Raw genomic sequence first — 17,240 nt, 5'->3', positions numbered from 1 at the left:
ACGCCAGGGGGCGCCTGTTTGGGCCACACCCGGTGGTGTTGTGGGTTACTCTTGGCTCAGAATTGCTCCTGACAGTGCTCGGGGGACCATATGGGATGCTGGGGATCAGACCTGGGTCAGCCACGCCCCATGTCACTGCACACATTGATTTCTTTCCACACGCCCTACTGACCCAAAGCAGAAGGCAGGTTGGTTCCAGGGATCGTGGAGGCCCAGGCTTGGAGGAGGTGCTCGCTCTCTGCATTGTCCTCCTCACCATCCCTGAGCCAGAAGGGAAACAGGCCGTGGGCGTCAGTGCCCGCCCCAGCCCCCAGGCCCAGCGCCTTATAAGGCAGCATTCATGGGGAATGCGTCTCTGTGGGGTCCTGTGGGCCTGGAGTAGGGGTCCAAAGTATAGGAAGACCCCTGAGGAGGAGGAATCGGGAGTCAGACAGATGGTCAGGGCAGGGGGATGAAGACGGGGAGACTGGCACAGCAGGACAGGAGAGAGCACGGCTCCCCTAGGAGCAAGCGGCACCCCCAAAATGAGTTTCAAGAAGCAGGAGGTGGGAAGCCCAGCAGGAAAGGATAAAGGAATGGCCGCATGGCCGCTGATAAAGGCGATAGGTCTAGGTGGTCTTGAGGGGTCTGGGCAGCAGGGCTTGAGCTGTTCAACCAGAGAGGTGGTTGGAGTTCTGGGAAGCTTGCTGGTTCTCAGATGCTGTGCCAGCTCTGGAAGGTTGTGCTGGTTCTGGAAGGCTGTACTGGTTTCAGGAGGTCGTGCTGGTTTCAGGAGGCTGTGCCATTCCCGGGAATGGCTGGTCTCAGGAGGCTGTGCTGGTCTCAGGAGGCTGTGCTGGTCTCAGGAGGCTGTGCTGTTCTCAGGAGGTCGTGCTGGTTTCAGGAGGCTGTGCCATTCCCGGGACCGGCTGGTCTCAGGAGGCTGTGCTGGTCACGGAAGGTTGTTCTGGTTTCAGGAGGCTGTGCTGGTCTCAGGAGGCTGTGCTCGTCCTGGAAGCTTGTTCTGGTTTCAGGAGGTTGTGCTGGTCTCAGGAGGTTGTGCTGGTCTCATGAGGCTGTGCTGGTCTCAGGAGGCTTTGCTGGTCTCAGGAGGCTGTGCTGGTTTCAGGAGGCTGTGCTGGTCTCAGGAGGTTGTGCTAGTCTCAGGAGGCTGTGCTGGTTCTGGGAGGCTGTGCTGGTTTCGGGAGGTTGTGCCAGCCCTGGAAGTCTGTGTCGGTTCTGGGAGGTCGTGCTGGCTGGCTCAGGGAGGTTGTGCTGGCCCCAGGGAGGGACAGGGAAGCGTGGGAGGTGGACAGGGGACCAGGGAGGATCTCGGCTGATCTCTTGGTGTGCTGATGAGAGTTCGCCGTGTTGAGAGGCTCCTTCCGCAGCCCCCGGGCTCTGATGGCGCCCACTACTCGTGCCTGTTGGCAGAGGGCAGGCCTGGCCACAGACAAGGAAGGCAGAGCAGCCTGGGCCACCCGCCTGGCTTCCATGCTCCCACCCTCATGGGCTGTGACCCCTGTTTCCTCACACCTGCCGGCTGGGTTCCCAGCCAAAAGCTCACCAGCGGGGGCTGGGTGCCACTCACTGCCACAGGCCAGGGACCGCAGGAAGCAAGAGCAAACCGCTGACTGGGGTTCAGAACACTTCCTTTGTGGGAACCTGGGGTTGAAGACCCAGCACGCCCTCAGCACCATCAGGAGCAGCCTCTGAGCACTGCTGAGGGAGTTCCCGAAATGATGACCAGGTGGGCCAAGAAAAACCACCCAGGTGGCTCTAAGAGGGGGACTCTGATGTGTGAGTTCTTGGGGGTCTTGTCAGTGGGAAAACTAAAAAAAAGACCGCACCCCTACCTCTGATCTCGCTTGTGAATTTCGGGAGCCCCCAGCCCTCACTCAGTGCTTGGGAAGAAGTATTGGAGCCTGGAGCAGCCGAAGAAGGGTGCGGGGGGCTGGTGCCATCCAGAGGATGCGGGACCCCAGAGCCCCCTTCTTCTGGGTGCCTGTTTCCCCTCACAAGACCCTTCCAGGGACTCTGACCTCCCGCCCATGCTGTCCACAGAGGGGCCAGGCCTGCGCTGACGTCCCCAGCACAGCACAGGGACGGAGAACGTGCTCCTGCCCCCCAGACGCGGCAGGTGAGGGGGCACAGTGCAGGGGGAGAGGGCCTCAGGGTGGCCAGGGAGAGTGGGGTGCAGCGTACAAGGGTGCGCCCTCCTCTCTCTCCTGCCCCCTAGTGGCAGGCGTGGGGATAGCAGAGAGCCCTGAAGGAGTGCCACAAGGAGTGAAGGGTGCTTAGAACGACGGAACTCGGCGGACAGGGAGTTTGCCTTGCACCCACCTCCCGGGGTTTGATCTCCGCCATCCCATATGGTCCCCTGAGCCCCGCCGGGAGTGAGTTCTGAGTGCAGAGCCAGGGCCCTCGACACCATGCAGGGTGTGACTCAAATGCAGAAAGAAGTGTTGTTCCGTGAGCTGGGGGAGGACTGGCCGGCCCAGTTCGTAGAAACACACCTGGGGGCTGGAGCGACAGCACAGCGGGAGGGCGTTTGCCTTGCACACGGCGGACCCGGGTTCGATTCCCAGCATCCCATATAGTCCCCCGAGCACCGCCAGGAGTAATTCCTGAGTGCAGAGCCAGGAGTAACCCCTGAGCACTGCCGGGTGTGACCCACAAAAGCAAAAAAAAAAAAAAAAAAGAAAAAGAAACACACCTGGAAGAGAACAACTTGTCTTTTTGGTTTGATTTGGTTTGGGGCCACATCCAGCGATGCTCAGGGCTTACACCTGGCTCTTCACTCAGGAATGACTCCCGGCGGTGTTCGGGGGACCTGACAGGTTGCTGGGGCTTGAACCCGGGTCAGCCATGTGCAAGGCAAACGCCCTCCCTCTGTGCTATTGCTCTGGCCCCTGCCTGTTCTGTGTCCCCTTTGAAACCTCTTTTTCCTGGATTTTGGTATTGCTGTTTGGATTTTTGAGCCACCCAAACTATGCTCAGGGCTGACTCCTGGCTCTGTGCTCACGGCTGACTCCTGGCTCTGTGCTCAGGGATGACTCCTGGCTCTGTGCTCAGGGATGACTCCTGGCTCTGTGATCAGGGCTCACTCATAGCAGCACTTGGGGGAAGGTGTGTGGAGCTGAAGCAGGGCTGGCTGGGTGTGAGGCTGGCTTACCTTGGGCCCTCTGCTGGCTTTGTGCTTCTATCTTTACGTGGGACCTTCTAGCCACCCTGCAATGCCTGTGGGAACAGAAGCATCTGCAGTAGCACTGCCATTACTCTGCTCCCAGGGCTCAGGCTGCTGTTATCAAGCATCTTTGCTTTTGCATCAGGCCCACAACAAATGTTTCTCACCTTTTACAGTTACTTCATAGTGAGGCTTAAATAAGAATCGCCAGGGTGTGGCTGGAGCAATAGCGCAGTGGGTGGGGCATCTGCCTTGCACGCCGCCGACCCGGGTTTGCTTTCTAACATCCCATGTGGTCCCCGAGCACCGCCAGGACTAATTCCTGAGAGCAGAGCCAGGAGTAACCCCTGTGCATTGCCGGGTGCGACCCAAAACAAAACAAAACAAAAAGTGCAAAAAAAAAGTTAAAATTTAAAAAAGTTCTCGAGGCAATTCAGACCCTCCTGGTTCGGGGTGCTGATCCCCCCTGCTGGCTGACTGTGGGTCTGTGGGCCCCAGCAAACCTCCTCTCCTGGCACTAACTGTGTGGAAGAAACAGACGTGGCCGGCATCAGTCTAGCTGCTTCCCCAGGGAAGGGGAAAGGGACCTTCATTCCCAGGCCCTGAGCATGCACGAATGGAAGCCAGGCTCCGCCACGCCGTGCACAGAACTCCGAGGACAGAGTGTTCTAGAAAAGATTGGACATAGGGGACCAGAGTGATCGTACAGTGGGGCGGCACTTGCCTTGCACAGGGCAAACCCAGGTTCGATCCCTGGTCTCCTATCTGGTCCTCCGGGTCAGGAGCGATCCCTAAGTGCAGAAGTAGGAATGAGCCATGAGCACTGCCAGGTGTGGCCCCAAACAAAAACAAATGACAAGGGGGGCTGGAATGATAGTACCGTGGGTAAGGTGTTCGCCTTGCACAGAGCTAACCTGGGTCCGATCCCATAGGGTCCCCTAAGCTCCGCTAGGAGTGATCCCTGAATGCAGAGCCAGGAGTCAGCCTTGAGCTCTACTGAATGTGGCCCAAAAACACTGTCACTGTCACTGTCACCCCGTTGCTCATCGATTTGCTCGAGCAGGCACCAGTAACATCTCCATTGTGAGACCTGTTGTTACTGTTTTTGGCATATCAAATACGCCACGGGTAGCTTGCCAGGCTCTCTGAGAGGGGCAGGGCGGAGGAATCGAACTCAGGTTGGCCCCAAAACAAAGAAAAAACTTTTTTTTTTGCTTTTTGGGTCACACTCAGTGATGCACAGGGGTTACTCCTGGCTCTGCACTCAGGAATCATCCCTGGCGGTGCTGGGGGACCATATGGGATGCTGGGAATCGAACCCGGGTCAGCCTCGTGCAAGGCAAATGCCCTACCCGCTGTGCAATCGCTCCAGCCCCCAAAGAAAAAACATTTTTAAAAAAGAGAAAAGTTTGTACTTAGAGGTTTGCTTGGCCTGGGGGATGGGACGGTTGTCCCTGACCTTTGCAGCGGTGGTTAAAGCGGCTGTATGCAGAGCTGACATGCAGAGAAGCGCTGACCCAGATAAGCAAAAACCCTAATTGAGCCTTGTTAAGAAATTTCCACTGTAGGGGCTGGAGCAATAGCACAGCGGGTAGGGCGTTTGCCTTGCACGCGGCTGAGCCGGGTTCGATTCCCGGCATCCCATAGGGTCCCCTGAGCACCGCCAGGAGTGACTCCTGAGTGCAAAGCCAGGAGGTAACCCCTGTGCATCGTCAGGTGTGACCCAAAAAGCAAAAAAAAAAAAAAGAAAGAAATTTCCCCACTGTATTGGGGCCTGAGCAATAGTCTATCAGGGAGGGCTTTTGCCTAGCACGGGGCTAGCCTGTGTTTGATCCCCAGCATCTCATTTGGTCAATTGAGCACCTCCAGGAGTAATTCCTGAATGCAGAGCCAGGGGTAATCCCTGAGCATTCTGGAGTGTGGTCCAAAAACAGAAACAAAACACAGAAATTTCCACTCTAGGGGCCAGAGAGATAGTACAGCAGGTCCGGTGCTTGCCTTGCACACGGCCAACCAGATCCACTCCCCTGCATTCCATATGGTTCCCCGAGCTTTTGCTGGGCATGATCCCTGAGCACAGAGTCAGGAGTCAACCCTGAGCACTGCTGGGTGTGGCCCCAAAACCAAATAAGATAAAATGAAAGTGTTCCTAAAAGAGAAAAGAGGGGCTGGAACAATAGCACAGTGGGCAGGGCGTTTGCCTTGCACGAAGCCAACCCGGGTTCGATTCCCAGCATCCCATATGGTCCTCCGAGCACCGCCAGGGGTGATTCCTGAGTGCAGAGCCAGGAGTAACCCCTGTGCATCACTGGGTGTGACCCCAAAAGGAAAAAAAAAGAGAAAAGAAATTTCTACTACGTGTGACAGGAGGCTGAGGGTGGGGACAGGGTCCAGGTGTGTGCAGGGGACAGTGCGTGGGGCTTGTTGGAACCAGGCTGTCCTCTCCTTCCGTCTCAGCATGGCTCTTGTCCTGAGCTCCCCAGCAGTTCCAGGGGCTGGGGGCAGAGCTGGAAGGTTCCTGCTGGGGCCCAACCCTCCTCCTTCCAGCACCTTCCCTCTGCACCCCGGAAGTGAGTCCCACCTCCCAGACCACTACCCCGTCTGCCCTTGGCCCAGCTCCTGCACGCTTCCTGCTGAGTGCCCCACCGAGTCCCAGCCTTGTAAGTGTGGGAATCAAAGAAAGAACTGGGGGAGCCTGAGGGGCTGCAGTGCACACCCAGCGGGTGGGATTCTGGGTGTGAAGCCCTGCACTGCACAGTGCTCCTGGCACTGGGCCAGGTGTGGCCCCCCAAAAAAAAAGAAAAAAAAGAGGAGTCCAGCAGGGAGGGCATTTGTCTGGCACATGGCCAACCCAGGTTCAATCCCCAGCATCCCATATTGGGGTATTCAAATTTTTACCTCTCCTTTGGCCAGCTGTATTTTTTTTTTTTGCTTTTTGGGTCACACCCGGCGATGCACAGGGGTTACTCCTGGCTCTGCACTCAGGAATTACTCCTGGCGGTGCTCAGGGGACCATATGGGATGCTGGGATTTGAACCCGGGTCGGCCACGTGCAAGGCAAACGCCCTACCCTCTGTGCTATCTCTCCAGCCCCCGGCCAGCTGTATTTTATTCTCTTTTTGTGAGACGTGCACTTTCTGCCACTTCTCCAGTGTGTCAGGATAGATATGTTTATGTGTATGTTCATATGTGTATGCGGCTTTTATTTTAAATAAAAAATGATTAGGGGGCTAGAGTGATAGTATAGTGGGTAGGGCGTTTGCCTGCAGGCGGCCGACCTTCGTTTAATCTCCAGCATCTTATATGGTCCCCCGAGCACCACCAGGAGCGATCCCTGAGTGCAGAGCCAGGAATAACCCCTGAGCATCTCCGGGTGTGACCAAAATGCCAGGGAAAAAAAAAGAAGAACGATTAGAGCCGAATACAAGTCAGAAAAATCAATAAAGAATTAGCAGAAGGTGGCCAGAGAGATAGTGCAGCGTGTAGGGCGCTTGCCTTGCATGTGGCTGACTTGGGTTCAATCCCCAGCATCCCATATGGTTTCCCAAGTACCACCAGGAGTGATTCCTGAGTGCAGAACCAGAAATAACCCCTGAGCATTGCCGGGTGTGGCCCAAAAACTAAAATAAAGAAAAATTAGCAGGAGTTTGGAGACGGCGGGAGCTAGCACAGAGAGGGGCGGGCGCCTGGCGTGCAGAGCCCGGGCCGAGTGTCGTCCTGGCCTGCCCCCCCGCCCTGCTGGGTCCACACACCAGCCCCTCAGCCTTGCCTGCGGGGGGGCTACGGAAACCCACGGCCTGCCCATTGCTTTGCTGCTCTAATCGGGCGATGATGCGGGTGGGAGAGTGGCCGGGGCCCCCAGAAACCAGGCTGGAGCGACCCTTTCAGGCTCTCTGCGTGGCTCAGCATTGAAAAAAGGACAAGAACAATGGATGGAGTCGAGTCCACAGGGGGGCTGGTTCCACGCTCCCTGGCCCTGCACGGTCTCCCGAGCACCATGGGGTGTGTCCCCCCCACACAAATAAAAGCCTGAGAACGTGAGCAGGGGGTGTCCGTCACGGCAGCCGGGCACAAGGTCTGGGGGGCCTGGTGGAGGGGAGAGGGCAGCAGCCTGGGGGTGCGGGAGCCAAGCAGGAAGAGGGAATGATTTGGGAGGGCAGTTGGTGGCGGTGATGGGGCTGGAAAGCGGGGTGGGGGGCAGGCCGAGAGGGGCGTTTGGAGCGGGCTGGAGTGGACGCCTGTGTCCCCGTTATCAGCAGGGGTGGCAGGCGCTGGACTGCTGTGTGGCGTCATGCGGCCATGCTCCTGACAGTGCTGAGCCGTGGGCACACCCGCACCCAGGGTGCCCCCCAGAGAAGCCAGAGCTGGCTGGCGGCTCTGAGGGACCCCCCGCATGTGGGGTGCTGGGGCATCAGAGAAAAGAACACGGGCGGCACCTAACTTCGGTCTCCAGGCGCTACGGGGACCCCCAGAGCTGTGGGGGGCTCTGTGAGGAGGACCCCAGTGCCCGCGGGCCTGAGCTTGATCCCTCCAGTCTGAGGGTGGATAGGCCCTAGGGGACACAGGGACCATCAGGGCTGGGGGAGCCCGGGCGGGGTGGGGGCACTTTCCGTTTCTTGGCTTAAAGAAGGGAGATTTTCAGGGGGGCACTGAGTGGTTTTTTTTCTAAAAAGAGGCCAGTGGCCCAAATAAACTCGGGAACCTCGGAACACCACGGCTGCTCCCCGCTCCCTGCTCCCTGCATAATTATCCCAGGTGGGAGGAGCTCGAGGGGGGCAGGCGCCCCCATGCGTGGGCAGGGCCAAAGCACTGTAATACTCAACTGTAAGTTAAGAGCATGGTCATGGGCAAATCCTGTCATGATCCAAAAAGTAATAACTAGATCCGGACCCTGCTGGGGTTAGGAATGCTTGATCTGGCCTGAGCACTGTTAATCTGAGTCCGTGGCGAGATGTCACCCTACAAGCCTAAATGTGTCTATTGCTGTGTCCATACAGAATGGCAAATATTAGGAAGTAGAATTAAGATGTTAATTAAGTGACTGGCCTAAGGAGAGGAGAAAAACAGTACTTCCAAGTCAGCAGAGTCTGATCAGGAGGCAAAGGTAATGGACAGGCCGGGGCAGCGAGCAACTGGCCCCGGCTCCCCGCGGCCAGGCAGGAAGGGCAAACCCATGTCGGCCTACACCCGTGGGTGTCAGGGAGGAGCCTCACCCACCTGGCCCTGGTGCTCGCCGGGCGGGTGGCGGGCCGTGGGCCGCTGGGCCGGCGCTCGCTGGGGCGGGAGTGCGTGCCAGGGAGAAGCGGGAAGGGCTCACGCTCGCAAGGCCGGTGCTCCGGCCCAGCCCGCCTGAGCTCCCAGGACACCAGTCTCACAAGATTTCCTCGGCTGTGAAGCAAGTCTGGCCAAAAACCGGTAAGGAATTCAACTCACTTCTGTCTCCAAGTGTGTGATTTGTTGGTATTGTCGCGGGGCTTTGGGTCACAGCTGGCTGGGCTCAGGGCAAGGCTTGGGGGACCACGTGTGGCACCAGGGAAGGAACCGGGGGGTCAGCCGTGTGCAAGGCAGGCGCCATCTCTCAGGCCCAAAGCGGAGGACGATGCAATTCTTTTTGGCCACTCCCAAGGGTGCTCAGGGCTTGCTCCTGGCTCTGTGCGTGGCGGTCGCTCTCGGCGGGGCTTGGAGGACCCTCTACTGGCCGGGGTTGAGAGGAGATCTGCTTCACGCAATCCCTGTGCTACCTCCTGCCCACAGAGTGTAACTGATTTTTTGTTGTTGTTGTTTTGGGCAACACTCAGTGATGCTCAGGGGTTACTCCTGTCTCTGCACTCAGGAATCACTCCTGGTGGTGCTCGGGGGACCGTATGGGATGCTGGGGATCGAACCTGGGTCAGCCGCGTGCAAGGCAAACGCCCTCCCCGCTGTGCTCTCGCTCCAGCCCGAGTGTAACTGATCTTAGCAGCACGGGCGAGGCGGAAGCCCGTCTCACTCGCCCGTCCCAGGAGCTTCTGGGTTCCCGTCAGTCCCACGGGGCCAACATTCTGCTTGGACACCCACGTTTGGAAGCAAACAATTTGGAACCTCGGCTTCTACTTTCTTTTCTTTTGGGGGGCAGCAGCCAACAGTGCTTGGTCCCTCCTGGCTGGGCCCTGCGCCCTCCCCGTGATGTGGGGGCTGTGGGGGGCGAGGGACCACTCCCCAACCTCTGGCTTGTGCGCTGGGAACTGCCCCGGCTTTCTGGATCTTTCTGCCGTCTGAAGCCCACTCATCCCGCCCGGAGTGGCGCTGCTCCCCGTCCTCGTGGCCCAGGAGGTCCGGCCTCGGGGAGGTTGCAATGCGTCAGTCAGTCTGTTCTTTTCCGAGGGGGCTACGCCCAGGGCGGGGTGCGGGGGGGCCTGATGGTGAGCGGCGGGGTCCTGTCAGAGCTTGGGCGCCACGCCATGCAGGGGCCGGATCTCAGGACCCAAGAGGCCCCCGAGTCTATTGATTCAGGCATCTGGAGTGTCACACAGCTCTGGGGCAAGGAGAGGGGGACGCGCATAAAAGGCAGGACATCAGAAAGGCCCGCCCGGGGCACATCCGCGCCCCCCCAGAGCAGGACGACTGTCGTGGGGAAGGCTGGAGGCCTGAGACAGCCCCAGACACACCCGAGGGGAGAGGGGAACCCCGAGAGGAAGCTGCCCCTCCCATGATCAGAAGTGTGGACAGAAGGTTCTGGAAAAGCACCCTTCCTTGGCCAGCCAGGCCGGCGATGTGGCCTGGGGTGTGGAGAGACGGAGCTGCCCGCACCTGGGCACCGTCTAGAGGCCGTGCGGGACAGCTCTGGGGGACACCAGGATGCGCGCGCGCTTGAAAACAGGCCTCGAGGCACCCAGGCCAGAAGAGCTCACGTGTGCTCTCGGAGCCCCCCGCACCCTGGGCACCCCCCAGGAAGGTCGAGCGCCAGAAGGGAGCCCCCCCCCCCCCCGCCCCGGCCCCCAGGGTGCGGAGCAGGCACGGGGCTCGGCTGCCTCAACAGTGGATGCCCAGCGGGCTGCCCCAGAGGCCTGAGGGAGGCACCCCTGGGGTCCCCAGAAGAGCCCTGACATCGGGCAGTGTGGGGGTGCACACACCTGCAGGCTCAGCAGCCGCAGGGGTCACAGCAGGGCGGCCCTGGCACTGGAAGAGGGGGAAGCACGCCCGCCTTGCTGGGTGGGGAGGAGGAACCGGGGGCGTGTTCCTGGAGCAGACGTTTGGCTTGGGGCTACATCGCCACCCCCTCTTCCGGGCTGGCCAGGCATCTCCTGCCTCCGTCCTCATGTGTCCGAGGGTCCGTGCCGGGCGGGGGAGGGCAACGCGGGCTTAGCACTTCCACCCTGGGGCATCCCGACTCTGCCAGGAGTGCCAAGGGCCCTGTCCGGGCGGGGCAGGTGGCCCCACTCACTTCCTGTACCCCTCCCCCACCCTGCCAGCCGGTGGCAGCGGGAAGTCAAGCAGCGTCTCCCCAGGACCCAGGCCGGCTCCTGGGCTCTGCCCTCTGCCCAGCTCAGTCCTGGCCTCCCCGGGGCCGACCCCCAAGCACCACCTTCATTCGGCTCCACCAAGGTGATAAACTCCCTCCCCCCCATAAGACTGGGGGCTGGAGGTGGGCAGACAGCAGCGCAGGGGCTGGGGGCCCGCAGCTGTGTTGGGGTCTGCTCCCGTGCCCTGCTGGGCCAGGGAACGCCCCCTGCCCCTCAGTGACTCACGAAGGTGACAGCATCTGGGGTGTGGGCGGGCTTTCAGGTTGGGGGGTCAGCCCCCCGGGGCCGGGGGAGCGTCGCCGGTGCACTTGGTTGGGCTGGACTTGGGGCTCGCCCTGGGGCTGTGGGCACTCCTCCACCCCAGGCTGACAGGGGTCCCCGTGTGCCCTACCTGCAGGGCACCGGGGCAATCCTGGGGAGACACTGACCCGAAAGGCGTCAGAACAAAGCCGGGGTTTGTCCCGCGGTGGGCCCGGAGCTCTCGGCGCGGGGGGTGGGGGGCTATGGCTGGGCTCGGGAGGGGCAGCTGGGGCCTTGGCGCAGCCGTGCCCCCGGAGGAGGCGCACCTCCAGGAGGGTGAGCGCGGCGGGCAGGGCAGCCCTTCTGTCCCGACCTGTCCTTGGAGGGACGCGGGGGGACACTGAGGCCGGGCGGGGTCTTCCCGCAGTCCTGCCCGAACACCCCCTTTCCCCTCCTCCTCCCACCGGCCCGCAGGCCGAGGGTTCCGGCGGCGTTCGGCGCGGTGCCTCAGTTTCCCCAAGCGCCTCGTGGAGTCCGCACGGCTCCCACTCCCTGCGGGACGCCGCCAGGAGTGGACGCACGGGGGCCCCAGAGCCCCGTGCCCAGCAGGGGCTGGGCAGGTGTTCGCAGCCGGGGCCGGCCGGCGGGGCGCTGCCCCGCGTCCAGCCGCCCCGGCCGCACGGGCCGGGCCTCCCGCGACACGGCGCCCCACAACAAAGGAGCTCGCGTTCGTGGGGACACCGCCCCTCGGCGCCACCGGGAGGCGCGGGGGCGAGGCGGCCGGTCGCGCCCGGGGCCGGGGGCGCGAGGGGCGCGGCGGCGGGCGGCGGGGCCGGGGGCGGCGGCGGGCGGCCGGACGGGCGGCCCCGCGGGAGAGCGGGCGCGCGTGAAGCGCCGGGGCCCGAGCGGCGCCCGAGGGGAGCGCGGCGCCGCCGCCGCCTCCAGCGGCGATTTAAAGGGCAGCGAGGAGCGGAGGGATCCCGGCGAGGCGCCGCGCAGATCCCTCCGCCGCGAGCGCAGCGCGACGGCAACGGCCCGGGCGGCCCGGCAGGCGAGCTGCGCTTTTTTGTCCATCCGCTGCCGGGAGCTCCCGGCGGGAACTCGTTTCTTTCTCGGGTTTCTCCGCCTCCCCCCACCCGAGTCCCGTACGAGACACCGAGGCGGCCGCGGCGGCGCGAGCTCGCGTGGTGTCCCTCCGCCGCCGGCCGCGCACTCCTTTTCGTGTCCTTCCACCGTGCCCGGGCTGCGTCCGGGCGGCTCACCGGGGGCGGCGGCGCGTCTGCGGCGCGGGCGGCGAGGCTCCGGGGCGATGAGGTGAGGCTACCCGGGCACCGGAGGCGGCAGCGCGCGGCGCCAGCGACCCGGGACGCGGAGCCCCGCGGGCGGCGGCTGCCTCTGGGCCCACCGCGACCGCGCGAAGACCGAGGTGAGGCCTGGGGCGCGGGGGGCGCGGGGGCGCGGGGGCGCGACGGGGGGGTGGGCGCGGGGGCGCGGCGCGGTGGGGGCGGGGGTCTCGGCGGCGGCGGCGGGGACTCCTTTTCGCCCGAGCGGAGGGAGCGGGCGGTGCTGCGTCCGCGCCGCCATCTTGGATCTCACTCTCCATTTTTCTCGGGAATTATTTTTCGGTGATTAATTTTCCGCGGGGGCCGGCGCCGTGCCGGCCGGCGGCGCGACTCCCAGCAGCGCCCCGCGCCTCGCGGCGGCGGCCGGGCGGCGGGGCGGCGGCGCGCCCGAGGCGGCGCCGGGGTGAGTGGCGGGGGCGCGGGGGGCGGCGGGGGCGGCGGGGGAGGGGCGCGGGCGGCGCCGGGCTGCAGTGGGCGCCGCGGCCGGAAGGGAGCGGTAGCGGCCTCGGGCCGGGTGCCGGCGCTCGCGATTGGCGGACGCGCTTCCCCGGTGCGCCAATGGGCGGCCGGGAGCCGCGGGGCCCAATGTGCGGGGCGGCCGTGCGCGGGGCTCCGCCTCCTGCCCGGGCTCCGGGGTCCCGGGGAGACCCGGCGTGGGTCCCCGCCCGCCCGGCGCCCGTGCGGCGCGTTCGCTCGAGTTGGGCCGGCGCGGGGAGCCCCCCGGCGCGTTCCGCGTCCCCCCGGCCCCGGCCAGCCCCGCGAGCCCCACGCCGCGAGCGCGCGCCTGAGAGCGAGGCGCGCCCGGGCGGCCCCTAACCCCGCCGGGACCCGCCGCGCCGGCATCTCCGGGGGGTCCCGCGGGCCCGTGCGGGGGGTCCCGCGGGCCCGTGCGGGGGGCGTGCGCCCCGGCCTGTGCGCGGGAGCAGCTGGCGAGGGAGGCGGTGTGCGGCCCGCGGCGCTTGGATGAGCTTGGACTTGAGTTACTTTGGTGGACTTTTTCGGTTTGGGGGCCACCCCTGGCGGTGCTCCGGAGACCAGGTGGGATACCCGGGAAACTGGGTCTGCCAGAACTTAGGCCTTAGCCTCTCTCTGGACCACCTTCGCGGCATCTGAAGTTTAGTTACTTGGGAAATGATTTTTTTTTTTTTTTTGGGCAGGGCAGAGAAACTTACCTGACGTTGTGTAAAGCTTTTAGTTGTTCGCATAAGAGCTCACTCCACGGTCGGAGAGAGTACCCTGGCTAGGGTGCTCGCTTGTCCTGCACGCTCAGCCTTGCTTCCCTCCCCAGCATCACATATGGTCCCCTAAGTACTTAGCCAGGAGTAAGTCCTGAGAACAGCCAAGTGTCGTCCCCGCCCCCAAACCAAAAGAAGCACAACTCAAATTATTGTCTGTTGTATTTGGGCCACACCTGGCTGTGCCCAAGGCTTCCCTCTGCGTCTGCGCTCTGGGCCCTGGCAGACTCGCAGGGACTATGTGAGGTGATGGAGATTGAACCTAGGTAGGCTGAGCGCCAGGTGTTCCCTCCCAACTGTACTATTGTTCTGGCCCCTTTATCCAGATGATCGTGTTAGAGAAAACTGATATGTAACCAGCAAGCATTAGTGGGTCCTGAGTCTAGAAGAGTGGTTTGGAAAGTATCCCCTCTTGGGTAGACACCAACTTGGAAATCTCATCTGCTTTCTGAGTGTTTGGAGCCCTTTGAACAGGGACTGATCCACGTAGCTGGGCGGGACGGGCTCTGGCAGGCAGACAGGGGGGTGCTGGGTTTGGGGCTCAGGGGTTTGTAACTGAAGGAAGTTTAAATTCCGTGTACCAATTTCTTTAAAGTTTTCTACCAGTTCTACATGCCCCTTAAGAGAAGTCTGCAAAGCTGTGTTTAATTCTCACCGAAATCCCCTTTGTCCCTCCTGAATTGATATTCCTAAGAAGTCTTTGCTGAGTATCTTTGTCCTTATTATTGTGATCTGAGATTCGGCTTGTCCTAGTCAATTTAAATAAAGCTCCTTCACTTGCAAATATATCTTGTTTTATTCACAGGCGTGTTTCCAAATTTTAGTCATGCACATCTTATTTTAAATGCATTACAGGATTTTCCTATTTTAAAGCTGTGCTGTAGAGCTTCCATCTGTACGGGAAAGACTCACCACCTCATTTATTCTTGTGAGCCCATGTTAATGTCTGTTAGCTTTTTTTTTAAAAAAAATTCTTTCTCCCCACACGGCTGGAAGGCAAGGAGTTAGTTCTGGTTCCTGGAACCAGAACCGTTTGCACCCTAGCCCCGACCCGTACTGACTTCCAAGAACTTTCATGATGGGGAAGGACTCTCGGCTAGCCGAGCGCTGAAGGACCACCCAGTGGATTTCTTCTCCACCGGCTATTGCATCTGCCGCCCAGATACGGGCCTGGCCGGTGGCTGAGACATGCACAGACATCAAGCAGTCTTCTGGGTCGCATGTAATTACAGCTCCTGTCCATACGTGTAATTCTGGGGCAGGAGAGTCGGTATCTCTTCAGTAGGCTGTCATTATTTATGTCAGACACCCATGGGGCCAAGCCTCAGTTTCTCATCATAAGATAGCATTAATCTGCTGATCTTCTAGAGTCATAATTCATCTTCCAGCATTTAATTGCCATCCTGTTTTTCACTTCTTAGAATTTGGGGGTGGGGCTGGAGGGAGGGTGTGGGGTCATGCCCGGTGGTGCTCTTGGGTGGCCCCTGGCAGTGCTTGGGGTACCTCCTGGGTACTAGGGATTGAAGCAGGACCGGCCACTCAGGAGAGCGCCTCCTTTTCCCGGAACCATCTCTGGCCCCTTGACTCTCTCTAGCATTGGACGGCTTGCACACTCACCTGTGTGTATAGTTTTCCTTCTATTTTCCTTTGAGGCGTCACTCAGTGGATGGTGTCGTTTGTGTCATCGTTGGCGCTGAGGTTGGCGAGCCTGGGCCGTTCCAGTGGTCTCCAGCCCGCCTGGCCCCCGATGGCCCTGTGTTGCTTGCCAACTTACAGGATACCTTATGTTTTCTGGAAAATGATCCAATAACAAGGAAAGTAACTGGATCCTGGCACCTTTTGGAGTGAGAAGCTCCTGCTTTGAGGGTGGCGCCTGCGTGGCTTGGTAGCCCGGACTGGTTTAGCCACCAGGGAGGGCTGTAGGCCAGCCTTGCGCTTAATAGCAGTTTGCTTCAGGAACGCGGCTTGGTGTCTGAGCTGCGGCCATGACGCCTGGGCGATCGCTCCTGTCCCCTGCCTGACCGGGAGCGCAGACCAGCTCCTGCCCGCGGGCCAGCCTGGCTCGGCCGTCCTGCTCCCTCACACCTGCCCGCCCTGTGGTGCAGACGCTGCCGCGCGCGCGCCCCCTGGCGGTCTCCGGACGCCCTGCGTTCCAGCACCACGAACAGTGCCCGGTGGGTTGGCCCCAGGGCGGGCTCTGCCCTGCGGTGGGGCTGATTGCACGGCTTGGTTCATACACAGGCTCTGGCCTCTGGCTCAGGCTCACGGTCTGGGGGAGTATTTTCATTTTCAGGGCAGTGCTTCCATTGCATACTAGAGAGGGGTAGGTGTTCTTAGCTAGGAAGCCACCCTGTTCTTCCGGGGGGAGCGGGGTCGGTCGCAACCCTGCGGGGCTGCCAGGCCCGTGAGCAAAGCGGTCGGTCGTGAGCTGTAGGCCTCACGCAGAGGGGCAGCCTTCAGCCAGAGCCAGTCACGGCCGGGGCGTGGACAGCCACTGGAGTCACTGTGCCCCTTAACAAAGAAAAGCATAATGCCTTCAGGCTTTAGGCAAAGCCAGGTGCTCCAAAAGTCAGTCAGCGTCAGGAGATGCCGGGGGTGGGTTTGTTTGGAGGCGGGGTGCGCCTGCTGGTGGTGTTCAGGGCTCACTCCTGGCTCCGCACTCAGCAGTCACTGTTGGGGGCTGCCCGGGGACCAAATGCAGTGCCAGGGGTCAAATGTGGGTCAGTTGCGTGCAAGGCCAGCTATCCAGAGTACTCTGGTACCAGCCGGTATAGGTGGGTTTAACCCAAGTGATGGGGCCTGAGGTGGGCGAAGTGGCACCCATCGCTCAGGGACGTTTGTTTCATTGAGTCGCCATGAGATACACGGGCGCAAAGTTGCTCATGGTCGAGTTTCAGCCATCCAGTGTCCCATCACCCGTCCCTTCACCAGGGTACTTGCCCCACCACAAGTGTCCCCGGCCCCCCACCCGCAGCCTGCCTGTGGCAGACACACCCCTCTCCTCACCCCCCATCCCTTTTCCCTTTTCCTTCAGGCACTGTGATCTGCAGAACTCCTGCTGAAAGGGTCTCGTGCACTTAAGTGATTTTTATCTGCTTCCCTCGAGAGGGTGAGAACTTACTTGAAGTTACCAAAAAAGAGTCACCCAGCACCCTTGGTCACGCCTGTGGCCGTGTCTCTGTTGCTCCAGTACCTCCCGGGGGCGGCCACCCACTCTGGGAAACGGCCCCTCTGCCACCCTACGCGGAGTGTGGGGTCCTCACCGGGTGGGGGGGCGCTGGCTTCCTGGCCCTGTGTGTCGTGGGGGGGGAGTGTGCTCTCAGCCTGCTGGCCGCTGGTCGCCCAGTCTCAGCCCCGTGTAAGCGGGACGGTGGCGTGTGTCCGGGGGGAGGTGTACCAGCTGAGTTCGGGGCACAGCCCCCGCCCTGGGAAGGGCTGGTTTGAGACGGTGCCCGCAAGCTTGCCCAGAGGCCAGGCCCTCGGCAGCTTCCTGCCCCGCCCGGGAGGGGCTCCTACCTGCCCGGTCCACTGCCGCCCGGCCCCTTTGCCAGGGAGCCGGGGCTTGGGTTTCCTGTGCTGACCGCTCGCTGTCCTGCCCACCCCCCCCCCCCCACCTGTGTGCGTGGTGGCCGGCAGCAAGGCTCCTTCATGGAGAGCAGTTTCCACCCCCGCTCCCCTCCCCCGTGACCCGGACTCGGCTGCACTCAGGCTTGGTCACCTCTCCCGGAACCCTGTTGGAACCCTGTCGTGGCCC

General features: G+C 61.6%; 1 protein-coding gene across 2 annotated transcripts in view; it reads left to right on the top strand.

Annotated features, from left to right (window-relative positions):
- Nucleotides 1–11,837: 11,837 nt before the first annotated feature.
- Nucleotides 11,838–17,240, top strand: part of KMT5B (lysine methyltransferase 5B) — a 52,207-nt gene continuing 46,804 nt past the window's right edge. Inside the window, exon 1 of one of the 2 annotated variants that reach the window (XM_055141098.1) lies at nucleotides 11,838–12,334. The gene's annotated coding sequence lies outside the window, so the exon portion shown is untranslated. Of the gene's footprint in view, nucleotides 12,335–12,544; nucleotides 12,655–17,240 lie in introns of those variants that run through there. The other variant, XM_055141099.1, reaches the window with a different exon arrangement.

Source organism: Sorex araneus, chromosome 6 (assembly GCF_027595985.1).
Source record: "Sorex araneus isolate mSorAra2 chromosome 6, mSorAra2.pri, whole genome shotgun sequence".
Taxonomy (NCBI): Eukaryota; Metazoa; Chordata; class Mammalia; order Eulipotyphla; family Soricidae; genus Sorex; species Sorex araneus.
This window is presented reverse-complemented; position numbering and strand designations above follow the sequence as displayed.